This window comes from Rhipicephalus sanguineus, chromosome 10 (genome assembly GCF_013339695.2).
Source record: "Rhipicephalus sanguineus isolate Rsan-2018 chromosome 10, BIME_Rsan_1.4, whole genome shotgun sequence".
Taxonomy (NCBI): Eukaryota; Metazoa; Arthropoda; class Arachnida; order Ixodida; family Ixodidae; genus Rhipicephalus; species Rhipicephalus sanguineus.
This window is the reverse complement of record NC_051185.1, coordinates 107,988,413-108,000,508: the sequence shown is the minus strand read 5'-3', so window position 1 is coordinate 108,000,508 and position 12,096 is coordinate 107,988,413. Positions and strand designations below refer to the sequence as shown.

Genomic DNA, 12,096 nt, shown 5'->3' with positions numbered 1-12,096 from the left:
TAACTAAAAAAGCAGAAAAAAAAGAAGGTGCCATCAGCACTCGGTGTTCCCAGGTGGTCTCCCTCCCAAGTACTGACCGAGCCCAATGCTGCTTAGCTTCGGGGATCGGACGAGAACCGGCGCATTCAGCATGGTATGGCCGATGGCGGGAGACACCGCTTTACGACTCTACTTGTAACTACCAATGTGCTCTTGTCAATAACATCAATGGTAATTATTGAAGTGTGACTAATGAGTGCGACTAATAAAAATAAAAAAACAGCAGTATACATTGTAGAGAATAACTAAAAAAGCAGAAAAAAAGAAGGTGCCATCAGCACTCGGTGTTCCCAGGTGGTCTCCCTCCCAAGTACTGACCGAGCCCAATGCTGCTTAGCTTCGGGGATCGGACGAGAACCGGCGCATTCAGCATGGTATGGCCGATGGCGGGAGACACCGCTTTACGACTCTACTTGTAACTACCAATGTGCTCTTGTCAATAACATCAATGTGTAATTATTGAAGTGGACTAATGAGTGCGACTAATAAAAATAAAAAAAACGCAGTATACATTGTAGAGAATAACTAAAAAAGCAGAAAAAAAAGAAGGTGCCATCAGCACTCGGTGTTCCCAGGTGGTCTCCCTCCCAAGTACTGACCGAGCCCAATGCTGCTTAGCTTCGGGGATCGGACGAGAACCGGCGCATTCAGCATGGTATGGCCGATGGCGGGAGACACCGCTTTAACGACTCTACTTGTAACTACCAATGTGCTCTTGTCAATAACATCATGTGTAATTAGTGAAGTGTGACTAATGAGTGCGACTAATAAAAATAAAAAAACAGCAGTATACATTGTAGAGAATAACTAAAAAAGCAGAAAAAAAAAGAAGGTGCCATCAGCACTCGGTGTTCCCAGGTGGTCTCCCTCCCAAGTACTGACCGAGCCCAATGCTGCTTAGCTTCGGGGATCGGACGAGAACCGGCGCATTCAGCATGGTATGGCCGATTTTTTTTTTTTTTTTTTTTTTTTCTTTATTACCTGGCTTTGGTACACAGCACATAATACACACAACACTGGTGTAAAAAGCCACCCGATGTACAAGTACATATGGTGACTGTGTAATCAACCAGCATGGAGCTGGTATCGTCTAAGTTAAAATTCGGGCAATGTCACCAGTGGCTGTAGTCTTGAGAGCCACTCGGGTGGTTCCGATTCCACTTTATATAATTCTAATAACCAATGAATACTCTCTCTAAAGTACGCTCGTGCAGGCCGCGCATCTTTGTCAAAGTGGTACCCAGCCATTCGCGATCTCCACAAAGAGTGGAGGCCCAGGAGCATAACTGCGTCAAACGGAACGCCGTCTTCATTCTTTACGCACAAAAACCGAATGCCATACGGGTGCAGTGGGAATTCTTTTTGACTGTTCTCTGTAAGTACGTCCCAAAAATAAACCCCCTCCCAACAATGTAGAAAAAACATGGTCTATCGTTTCGGGCAATTTGCAAATCAAACAATGACTACCCCATGGCAAAAAGCAACCCCTTGTCTCCAAAAAGGCTTTAACAGGCAACGTTCCGGTATGAAGTTTAAAGAAAAAGGTCTTTGTTCCCGGCTGCACATGCATTTTTTTTACTCTCTTTAAAACATTGCTACCTGGGCCTCCACTGTACAAGGACCTGTACAACGGCACTGGAAAGACGATGTCGCATAAGGCAAAATAAAGTTCTTTTCGTTTTACATTCCAAAGGTACTCTCTTGAAAATCTTACAGGAGAAACCTGACTACTAAACACAATTTCTTTAATAGAAGCCCCAATCCCTCCCACAAAATCTTCGGTAGTAACAACATACTCAGGGAGACATCTACCAAGTCGCAATTGACACAGTGTGCGCAGGAAGGGATCTGTGACGTCTCTAAAAAACAAAAAACGGTTAACAAGCTGCCGCAAAAAGAGGTGACCAAGTCCCAGCCCCCCATCTTTGACCCGTCGAAACAAGTTGGTACGGCTGCATCGCTCCCACTCAGAAGCCCAGACAAATATGGCAAATATTCTGTGAAACTTCTGCACATTAGTCCGGGAGCAATGCAGCACCTGCATTACGTACCACAGCTTGCTGATAAAAAACAAGTTACAAACGGTGGCTCTGGCAAAGATCGATAAGGCGGCGCCTTTCCACTTGTCGGCTTTCTCCCGTATATCTTTCGCCTGACCTTTCCAATAATGATCGCTGTCGCGATAACCATCGAGCGGGACGCCCAAATACTTGCCCGGGGTCGTCACCCAAGGCACGTTTGCGAAGTGGTCAGGTTTGGTTGGCCACGATCCGTGCCAGAGCCCTAGGGACTTCGACCAGTTAACTCCGCTCCCTGTAGCTTGGCTGAATGCACGCACGGTTTCGACAGCCTGGTTATACTACGTTTGTCCCTTGAAAAAATAGCCACATCGTCCGCAGTACGCAAGCAGCTTAACTTCTGCTGCTTGTAACTGAAAACCATTGATGCTATGTTCATTGACAATTTTCATGCAGAGAGTTTCAATAGTACATGCAAAATAACAAGGGGCTGAGGGGGCAACCCTGACGAACCGAACGTTGCACACTAATGGGGGCCCCCAGACTCTTATTCACGATCAACTTCGTAGTGCAGTTTCGGTACGCCAGGGCCACTCCCTCACAAATAACAGAACCAAGGTTAACATAATTTAACAGAGCAAACAAAATTCTATGGTCAACACAATCGAACGCCTTTTGAAAATCAATCTGTAAGATGGCAACTCGCTCATCTGCATAATCACAGCATTCAAGTATGCTGCGCGCTATGTGAATATTGGTCACAATCGATCGCCCTTTGATACCGCACGTTTGGTGAGGCCCGACGATGTCCTTAATCACAGTCTGTAGTCTGCGAGCCAAAACCTTCATATAAATTTTGTATTCTACGTTAGTGAGGGCTATTGGTCTATACCCTGAAACAAATTTTAGCTTATCTGGATCTTCGGTTTTCGGTATAAGTACTGTGTGGGAAGACCGGTATGACGGTGGTAATGTATTATATTTGTAAGCTTCATTAAATATGGCTGTGAGGATAGGGCTTACTTCGTGTTTAAACTGTTTATAAAAAGCGGCGGTGAATCCGTCAGGACCGGGTGATTTTCCAGGATTTAACTTGTCTATTGCTACTTCGACTTCGGCTGAGGTTATTGGCCTTTGCAAACTCTCCTTTCTTTCATCGTCAACGCGGGGCAAAACAGGCAGATACTCGTTCTTAAATTTTTCCAGGTCTACGTCGTGCGCGGCGAACAATGCCCGATAATGTTCAGTGAAAGCCATTTTAATCTCCTCTGTATCGGTTGTTACCGCCCCGCCCCATTCTATCTCGTGTATGTAGTTTCTTTCGGCACGTGCTTTTTCCAAACACAGCGCGCGCTTCGATGGCATTTCACCCGCGGCTGTGTCCTCTGCCCTTGCCCTCACCAACGCACCGCGATAACGTTCTTCATCCAGTTGCTCAATCTTTTGTTTTACTTTTCTGATGTCTTCTGACCATTTTCCGGGGGCTCGGCATTCCTGCTCGAGTAGCTTATTAAGCAGCAGTTTTAATTCCTTCTCTTTCCTTTTCTCTTCGTGCCGAATACACGTAGCCCTTTCAATTGCTTTCAATTTTAAAGATTCCTTACATAATTCCCACTGCTGCCAAATACAAAGGTTTTCACTAGGGTCTAATTTGGAGATGTCATCATTTACAGTTAAATTAAACTCCTCGTCCTGCAATAATTTACTGATTTAATTTCCATGTTTCCCACGAGAAAGAGGTGGTTCGCTTGGTGATTCCGATAGAGCACTGTACTAGGCAGTGGTCCGAAAACGACACCGGGACTACATCGTAGCTGGTACATTGCGGAAGGATGTCTACAGATACGTAGACGCGGTCGAGTCTTGCATGGCTAGGGCCTTCGAAACGCGTGAACTTTACTGCACTCGTACCTTGAATACATTCAGCTACGTCCTCAAGGTCCCAGCTTTCGACAATACGCGTCAATATGTCGGTGCTCTTGTCTCTGAAACTCCGAGTGCTCGTTTTGTCGTGCGCACTAAGGACACAGTTAAAATCGCCCAACACTATTAACTGCTTTCCTGCACTGAGCCGTTGTTCAAGGCTATGAAAATACACGGCCCTTTCTTCGACCTTGTTGGGCGCGTACACGCACACTACACGCCACTCGGAGTTGTTCAGAGAAAAGTCGAGCACAGCAGATCGGCCAGCCTCACATGTAAAATGGGCGTTCACCTGCAGCCCCGGCAACTTCTTAACAAATAGGATGCAGCCGGCCGATGTGCCCACTGCATGGCTAACTACAGCAAAAAGCGAGACGTGAAACGCTGCACCATGCTGCCGGTCTCCTCTTCGCCATCGACTTTAGTTTCCTGCACCGCTAGGACGTCTATGTCGCGTTCCGTTAAAAGTCGATACAGCTGGCTTTGTTTCCTTTTGCCTGCCAGTCCTCTAACGTTAAGGGTGGCCACTTTTAACGAACACGCAGGTGCCATTTTAACGAACTGAAAGGAGACCAGCAGCACTGTGCTCACCTCTCACGTCTAGCACGAGGCTAGACGATGCCATCGCCGGCAGTGCCATCCGGCGGAACCGCTGGAGCTTGTCCAACGGGGTCGGCGTTACCGCCGCGCTTCTCGAAAGTCACGTTCGGGCGCGGCCGCAGGGACGACCGCCGTACTTGGGCTGCCTTGGCAGGGGGCTCCTCGACGCCAGGGGCAGCCGGTTGGCTGCCGTCGTTGCTGGACTGTGGGTGGGGGCGCTTCGACGCCGCGGCAGCATTGGTGGGCGTGGGTGTGCCACTCTTCTCCGACAGTGCCTCCTTGGAGGTCTTAACGTCGCCGACCTTGGCAGCTGGTTCACTGTTCGTCGTTATCCCAGTCGTCTCGGTTGACGCAGCCGAGTCGACCGCCGCCCTTTGCAGCGCTGGGATGGCACCTGTCCCGGTACCTCCTCCTGACGACGCTGCAGGCAGGACCTGTGTTAGCGGATCGTTCGCCGGTGACCCTGACGAGTCATTTACGGCTTCCAGGCCGACGGGCACAGCCCCTTTCGGGGCGTCACTGCCGGTAGGCGCCGACGTGTCTAGTGGTCCCGTCTGCCTTCTCGCGTCTTCCGTGCCCCTCGCCGCCTCTTCCGCCTCGGCGACGTCCATCAGCGCCTCGTTGTCATCCGCCTTTGGCAGCCCGGTAGCCGACGCGTACGTACGGACGCAGTCCGCGTCCGCGTGTCCGTAGCGCCGGCACTTTGAACACCGGGGCACCCTGCAGTCACGGCGTACGTGCCCCGTTCCATGGCAGCGCAGGCACTGCATTGCTCGCCCGGGAACCACCACGAGGGCCAACTCGCCGGCGACACGAACCTGGTGGGGCAGGTCGTCCACCTTGAGACCAGGCTTCAGCTTGAGTAGCACGCTCCTCGTGGTTGAGCCCTTTTCACGCATGCCTTGGACACGCCAACGCTCTCGGGTCACTTCGGTTACGTTCCCGAACGCCGCGAAAGCTGTCCGAATGTCTTCGTCCAGCACGCCGTAGAGCAGCCAATGCAGGCGAAGTTTGACCTGCTGGTCTTCGGGGTCGAAAATGACACACCGACGCCCTTTCACCTTCAGCTCCTTCATGGCGGCGAGTTTCTTTGTGGCTTCGCCGGTGTTCAGGGTGACCGCCCAGACATGGTTAATCTGGTAAGCACCCACTGCCAGCACGTCGGGTAGAACACCAGCAGTCGCGAGGGCGTCTCGGAAATCTTCGACCCGGTAAGGCCTCTCACGCACGTCTCCGTGCAAGAACAACGTGTTCTGAACGATACGACCGGTAGGGCAAAGTAGGCAGCACGATTTCGTAGTCCTTATCGTCTTCGAGCGGTGATCCTGTTACCGCGGCCGGCACGGGCCGCTATCGCCGCTCCATCGGAGCCGTTCATTCCTGCGTCCGCTCGCTAGCGCGGCCGGAAGTAGAATGAGCATGGTATGGCCGATGGCGGGAGACACCGCTTTACGACTCTACTTGTAACTACCAATGTGCTCTTGTCAATAACATCAATGTGTAATTATTGAAGTGTGACTAATGAGTGCGACTAATAAAAATAACAGCAGTATACATTGTAGAGAATAACTAAAAAAGCAGAAAAAAAAGAAGGTGCCATCAGCACTCGGTGTTCCCAGGTGGTCTCCCTCCCAAGTACTGACCGAGCCCAATGCTGCTTAGCTTCGGGGATCGGACGAGAACCGGCGCATTCAGCATGGTATGGCCGATGGCGGGAGACACCGCTTTACGACTCTACTTGTAACTACCAATGTGCTCTTGTCAATAACATCAATGTGTAATTATTGAAGTGTGACTAATGAGTGCGAGCAGTATACATTGTAGAGAATAACTAAAAAAGCAGAAAAAAAGAAGGTGCCATCAGCACTCGGTGTTCCCAGGTGGTCTCCCTCCCAAGTACTGACCGAGCCCAATGCTGCTTAGCTTCGGGATCGGACGAGAACCGGCGCATTCAGCATGGTATGGCCGATGGCGGGAGACACCGCTTTACGACTCTACTTGTAACTACCAATGTGCTCTTGTCAATAACATCAATGTGTAATTATTGAAGTGTGACTAATGAGTGCGACAAACAGCAGTATACATTGTAGAGAATAACTAAAAAAGCAAAAAAAAGAAGGTGCCATCAGCACTCGGTGTTCCCAGGTGGTCTCCCTCCCAAGTACTGACCGAGCCCAATGCTGCTTAGCTTCGGGGATCGGACGAGAACCGGCGCATTCAGCATGGTATGGCCGATGGCGGGAGCACCAAGCTTTACGACTCTACTGGTGCTCTTGTCAATAACATCAATGTGTAATTATTGAAGTGTGACTAATGAGTGCGAACTAATAAAAAGAAAAAAAACAGCAGTATACATTGTAGAGAATAACTAAAAAAGCAAGGAAAAAAAAAGAAGGTGCCATCAGCACTCGGTGTTCCCAGGTGGTCTCCCTCCCAAGTACTGACCGAGCCCAATGCTGCTTAGCTTCGGTGATCGGACGAGAACCGGCGCATTCAGCATGGTATGGCCGATTTTTTTTTTTTTTTTTTTCTTTATTACCTGGCTTTGGTACACAGCACATAATACACACAACACTGGTGTAAAAGCCACCCGATGTACAAGGTACATATGGTGACTGTGTAATCAACCAGCATGGTGCTGGTATCGTCAAGTTAAAATTCGGGCAATGTCACCAGTGGCTGTAGTCTTGACAGCCATTCGGGTGGTTCCGGTTCCGCTTTATATAATTCTATAAACCAATCAATACTCTCCCTGAAGTACGCTCGTGCAGGCCGCGCATCTTTGTCGAAATGGTGGCCTGCCATTCGCGATCTCCACAAGGAGTGGAGGCCCAGGAGCATAATTGCATCGAAAGGAACCCCATCTTCATTGTTTACGCACAAAAACCGAATGCCATACGGGTGCAGCGGGAACTCTTTCTTGACTGATCTCTGCAAAACGTCCCAAAAATAAACCCCCTCCCAACAGTGCAAAAAAACATGATCTATGGTTTCCGGCAATTTGCAAATTAAACAATGAGTACCCCATGGCAAAAAACAACCCCTTTTCTCCAAAAAAGATTAACAGGCAACGTTCCAGTATGCAGTTTAAAGAAAAAGGTCTTTGTTCCCGGCTGCACCCTCATTTTTTTTACTCTCTTTAAAACATTGCTGCCTGGGCCTCCACTGTACAAGGACCTGTACAACGGCACTGGAAGGACGATGTCGCATAAGGCAAAATAAAGTTCTTTTCGTTTTACACTCCAAAGGTACTCCCTTGAAAATCTTACAGTGAGAAACCTGATACTAAAAACAATTTCTTTAAAGAAAGCCCCAATCCCTCCCACAAAATCCTCGGTGGTCACTACATACTCTGGGAGACATCTACCAAGTCGCAATTGACACAGTGTGCGCAGGAAGGGATCAGTGACGTCTCTAAAAAACAAAAAACGGTTAACAAGCTGCCGCAAAAAGAGGTGACCAAGTCCCAGTCCCCCATCTTTGACCCGTCGAAACAAGTTGGTACGGCTGCATCGCTCCCACTCAGAAGCCCAGACAAATATGGCAAATATTCTGTGAAACTTCTGCACATTAGTCCGGGAGCAATGCAGCACCTGCATTACGTACCACAACTTGCTGATAAAAAACAAGTTACAAACTGTGGCTCTGGCAAAGATCGATAAGGCGGCACCTTTCCACTTGTCGGCTTTCTCCCGTATGTCTTTCGCCTGAGCTTTCCAATAATGATCGCTGTCGCGATAACCATCGAGCGGGACGCCCAAATACCTGCCCGGGGTCGTCACCCAAGGCACGTTAGCGAAGTGGTCAGGTTTGGTTGGCCACGATCCGTGCCAGAGCCCCAGGGACTTCGACCAATTAACTCCGCTCCCTGTAGATTGGCTGAAATCGCGCACGGTTTCGACAGCCTGTTCGATACTACGTTTGTCCCTTGAAAAAATAGCCACATCGTCCGCATATGCAAGCAGCTTAACTTGTGCTGCCTGTAACTCAAAACCATTGATTCTACGTTCATTGACAATTTTGAAGCACAAAGTTTCAATATACATGCAAAATAACAAAGGGCTGAGGGGGCAACCCTGACGAACCGAACGCTGCACACTAATGGGGGCCCCCAGACTCTTATTCACGATCAATTTCGTAGTGCAGTTTCGGTACGCCAGGGCCACTCCCTCGCAAATAACAGAACCAAGGTTAACATAATTTAACAGAGCAAACAAAATTCTATGGTCAACGCAATCGAACGCCTTTTGAAAATCAATCTGTAAGATGGCAACTCGCTCATCTGAATAATCACAGCATTCAAGTATGCTGCGCGCTATGTGAATATTGGTCACAATCGACCGCCCTTTGATACCACACGTTTGATGAGGCCCAACGATGTCCTTAATCACAGTCTGTAGTCTGCGAGCCAAAACCTTCATATAGATTTTGTATTCTACGTTAGTGAGGGCTATTGGTCTATACCCTGAAACAAATTTTAGCTTATCTGGATCTTCGGTTTTGGGTATAAGTACTGTGTGGGAAGACCGGTATGACGGTGGTAATGTATTAAGTTTGTAAGCTTCATTAAATATGACTGTGAGGATAGGGCTTACTTCGTGTTTAAACTGCTTATAAAAAGCGGCGGTGAATCCGTCAGGACCGGGTGATTTTCCAGGATTTAACTTGTCTATTGCTACTTCGACTTCGGCTGAGGTTATTGGCCTTTGCAAACTCTCCTTTCTTTCATCGTCAACGCGGGGCAAAACAGGCAGATACTCGTTCTTAAATTTTTCCAGGTCTACGTCGTGCGCGGCGAACAATGCCCGATAATGTTCAGTGAAAGCCATTTTAATCTCCTCTGTATCGGTAGTTACCGCCCCGCCCCATTCTATCTCGTGTATGTAGTTTCTTTCGGCACGTGCTTTTTCCAAACACAGCGCGCGCTTCGATGGCATTTCACCCGCGGCTGTGTCCTCTGCCCTTGCCCTCACCAACGCACCGCGATAACGTTCTTCATCCAGTTGCTCAATCTTTTGTTTTACTTTTCTGATGTCTTCTGACCATTTTCCGGGGGCTCGGCATTCCTGCTCGAGTAGCTTATTAAGCAGCAGTTTTAATTCCTTCTCTTTCCTTTTCTCTTCGCGCCGAATACACGTAGCCCTTTCAATTGCTTTCAATTTTAAAGATTCCTTACATAATTCCCACTGCTGCCAAATACAAAGGTTTTCACTAGGGTCTAATTTGGAGATGCATTCATTTACAGTTAAATTAAACTCCTCGTCCTGCAATAATTTACTGTTTAATTTCCATGTTTCCCACGAGAAAGAAGTGATTCGCTTGGTGATTCCGATAGAGCACTGAACTAGGCAGTGGTCCGAAAACGACACCGGGATTACATCGTAGCTGGTACATTGCGGAAGGATGTCTACCGATACGTAGACGCGATCAAGTCTTGCATGGCTAGGGCCTTCGAAACGCGTGAACTTTACTGCACTCGTACCTTGAATACATTCAGCTACGTCCTCAAGGTCCCAGCTTTCGACAATACGCGTCAAAATGTCGGTGCTCTTGTCTCTGAAACTCCGAGTGCTCGTTTTGTCGTGCGCACTAAGGACACAGTTAAAATCGCCCAACACTATTAACTGCTTTCCTGCACTGAGCCGTTGTTCAAGGCTATGAAAATACACGGCCCTTTCTTCGACCTTGTTGGGCGCGTACACGCACATTACACGCCACTCGGAGTTGTTCAGAGAAAAGTCGAGCACAGCAGATCGGCCAGCCTCACATGTAAAATGGGCGTTCACCTGCAGCCCCGGCAACTTCTTAACAAATAGGATGCAGCCGGCCGATGTGCCCACTGCATGGCTAACTACAGCAAAAAAGCGAGACGTGAAACGCTGCACCATGCTGCCGGTCTCCTCTTCGCCATCGACTTTAGTTTCCTGCACCGCTAGGACGTCTATGTCGCGTTCCGTTAAAAGTCGATACAGCTGGCTTTGTTTCCTTTTGGCTGCCAGTCCTCTAACGTTAAGGGTGGCCACTTTTAACGAACACGCGGGTGCCATTTTACCGAACTGAAAGGAGACCAGCAGCACTGTGCTCACCTCTCACGTCTAGCACGAGGCTAGACGATGCCATCGCCGGCAGTGCCATCCGGCGGAACCGCTGGAGCTTGTCCAACGGGGTCGGCGTTACCGCCGCGCTTCTCGAAAGTCACGTTCGGGCGCGGCCGCAGGGACGACCGCCGTACTTGGGCTGCCTTGGCAGGGGGCTCCTCGACGCCAGGGGCAGCCGGTTGGCTGCCGTCGTTGCTGGACTGTGGGTGGGGGCGCTTCGACGCCGCGGCAGCATTGGTGGGCGTGGGTGTGCCACTCTTCTCCGACAGTGCCTCCTTGGAGGTCTTAACGTCGCCGACCTTGGCAGCTGGTTCACTGTTCGTCGTTATCCCAGTCGTCTCGGTTGACGCAGCCGAGTCGACCGCCGCCCTTTGCAGCGCTGGGATGGCACCTGTCCCGGTACCTCCTCCTGACGACGCTGCAGGCAGGACCTGTGTTAGCGGATCGTTCGCCGGTGACCCTGACGAGTCATTTACGGCTTCCAGGCCGACGGGCACAGCCCCTTTCGGGGCGTCACTGCCGGTAGGCGCCGACGTGTCTAGTGGTCCCGTCTGCCTTCTCGCGTCTTCCGTGCCCCTCGCCGCCTCTTCCGCCTCGGCGACGTCCATCAGCGCCTCGTTGTCATCCGCCTTTGGCAGCCCGGTAGCCGACGCGTACGTACGGACGCAGTCCGCGTCCGCGTGTCCGTAGCGCCGGCACTTTGAACACCGGGGCACCCTGCAGTCACGGCGTACGTGCCCCGTTCCATGGCAGCGCAGGCACTGCATTGCTCGCCCGGGAACCACCACGAGGGCCAACTCGCCGGCGACACGAACCTGGTGGGGCAGGTCGTCCACCTTGAGACCAGGCTTCAGCTTGAGTAGCACGCTCCTCGTGGTTGAGCCCTTTTCACGCATGCCTTGGACACGCCAACGCTCTCGGGTCACTTCGGTTACGTTCCCGAACGCCGCGAAAGCTGTCCGAATGTCTTCGTCCAGCACGCCGTAGAGCAGCCATGCAGACGAAGTTTGACCTGCTGGTCTTCGGGGTCGAAAATGACACACCGACGCCCTTTCACCTTCAACTCCTTCATGGCGGCGAGTTTCTTTGTGGCTTCTCCGGTGTTCAGGGTGACCGCCCAGACATGGTAATCTGGTACGCCCCCCAGCGCCATCACGTCGGAGACACACCAGCAGTGACAAGGGCGTCTCGGAGTCTTCGACCTGTAGGGCCTCTCACGCACGTCTCCGTGCAAGAACAAGGTGTTGTTACAACACGACCGGTGGGCAACGTAGGCAGTACAATCTCGTAATCCTTATCGTCGTGCGACGGTGATCCTGTTGCCGCGGCCGGCACGGGCCGCTATCGCCGCTCCATCGGAGCCGTTCATTCTTCGTCCGCTCGCTAGCGCGGCCGGAAGTAGAATGAGCTGGTATGGC

At 50.5% G+C, this 12,096-nt stretch overlaps 5 non-coding genes and 3 pseudogenes across 5 annotated transcripts; all 8 read right to left on the bottom strand.

Annotated features, from left to right (window-relative positions):
* Positions 1 to 28: 28 nt before the first annotated feature.
* LOC119372750 (5S ribosomal RNA) lies at positions 29 to 147 on the bottom strand. The gene has a single exon (XR_005179681.1). It is a non-coding gene; the product is annotated as a 5S ribosomal RNA (ribosomal RNA).
* Positions 148 to 308: 161 nt separating this feature from the next.
* Positions 309 to 427, bottom strand: LOC119372749 (5S ribosomal RNA). Its single transcript, XR_005179680.1, has one exon. It is a non-coding gene; the product is annotated as a 5S ribosomal RNA (ribosomal RNA).
* Positions 428 to 589: 162 nt separating this feature from the next.
* Positions 590 to 708, bottom strand: LOC119372747 (5S ribosomal RNA). Its single transcript, XR_005179679.1, has one exon. It is a non-coding gene; the product is annotated as a 5S ribosomal RNA (ribosomal RNA).
* A 164-nt stretch (positions 709 to 872) lies between these two features.
* Positions 873 to 991, bottom strand: LOC119372798 (5S ribosomal RNA; annotated as a pseudogene).
* A 5,183-nt stretch (positions 992 to 6,174) lies between these two features.
* On the bottom strand, positions 6,175 to 6,293 carry LOC119372746 (5S ribosomal RNA). The gene has a single exon (XR_005179678.1). It is a non-coding gene; the product is annotated as a 5S ribosomal RNA (ribosomal RNA).
* Positions 6,294 to 6,435: 142 nt separating this feature from the next.
* On the bottom strand, positions 6,436 to 6,553 carry LOC119372771 (5S ribosomal RNA; annotated as a pseudogene).
* A 147-nt stretch (positions 6,554 to 6,700) lies between these two features.
* Positions 6,701 to 6,819, bottom strand: LOC119372745 (5S ribosomal RNA). The gene has a single exon (XR_005179677.1). It is a non-coding gene; the product is annotated as a 5S ribosomal RNA (ribosomal RNA).
* A 157-nt stretch (positions 6,820 to 6,976) lies between these two features.
* On the bottom strand, positions 6,977 to 7,095 carry LOC119372770 (5S ribosomal RNA; annotated as a pseudogene).
* Between the last annotated feature and the right edge of the window lie 5,001 nt (positions 7,096 to 12,096).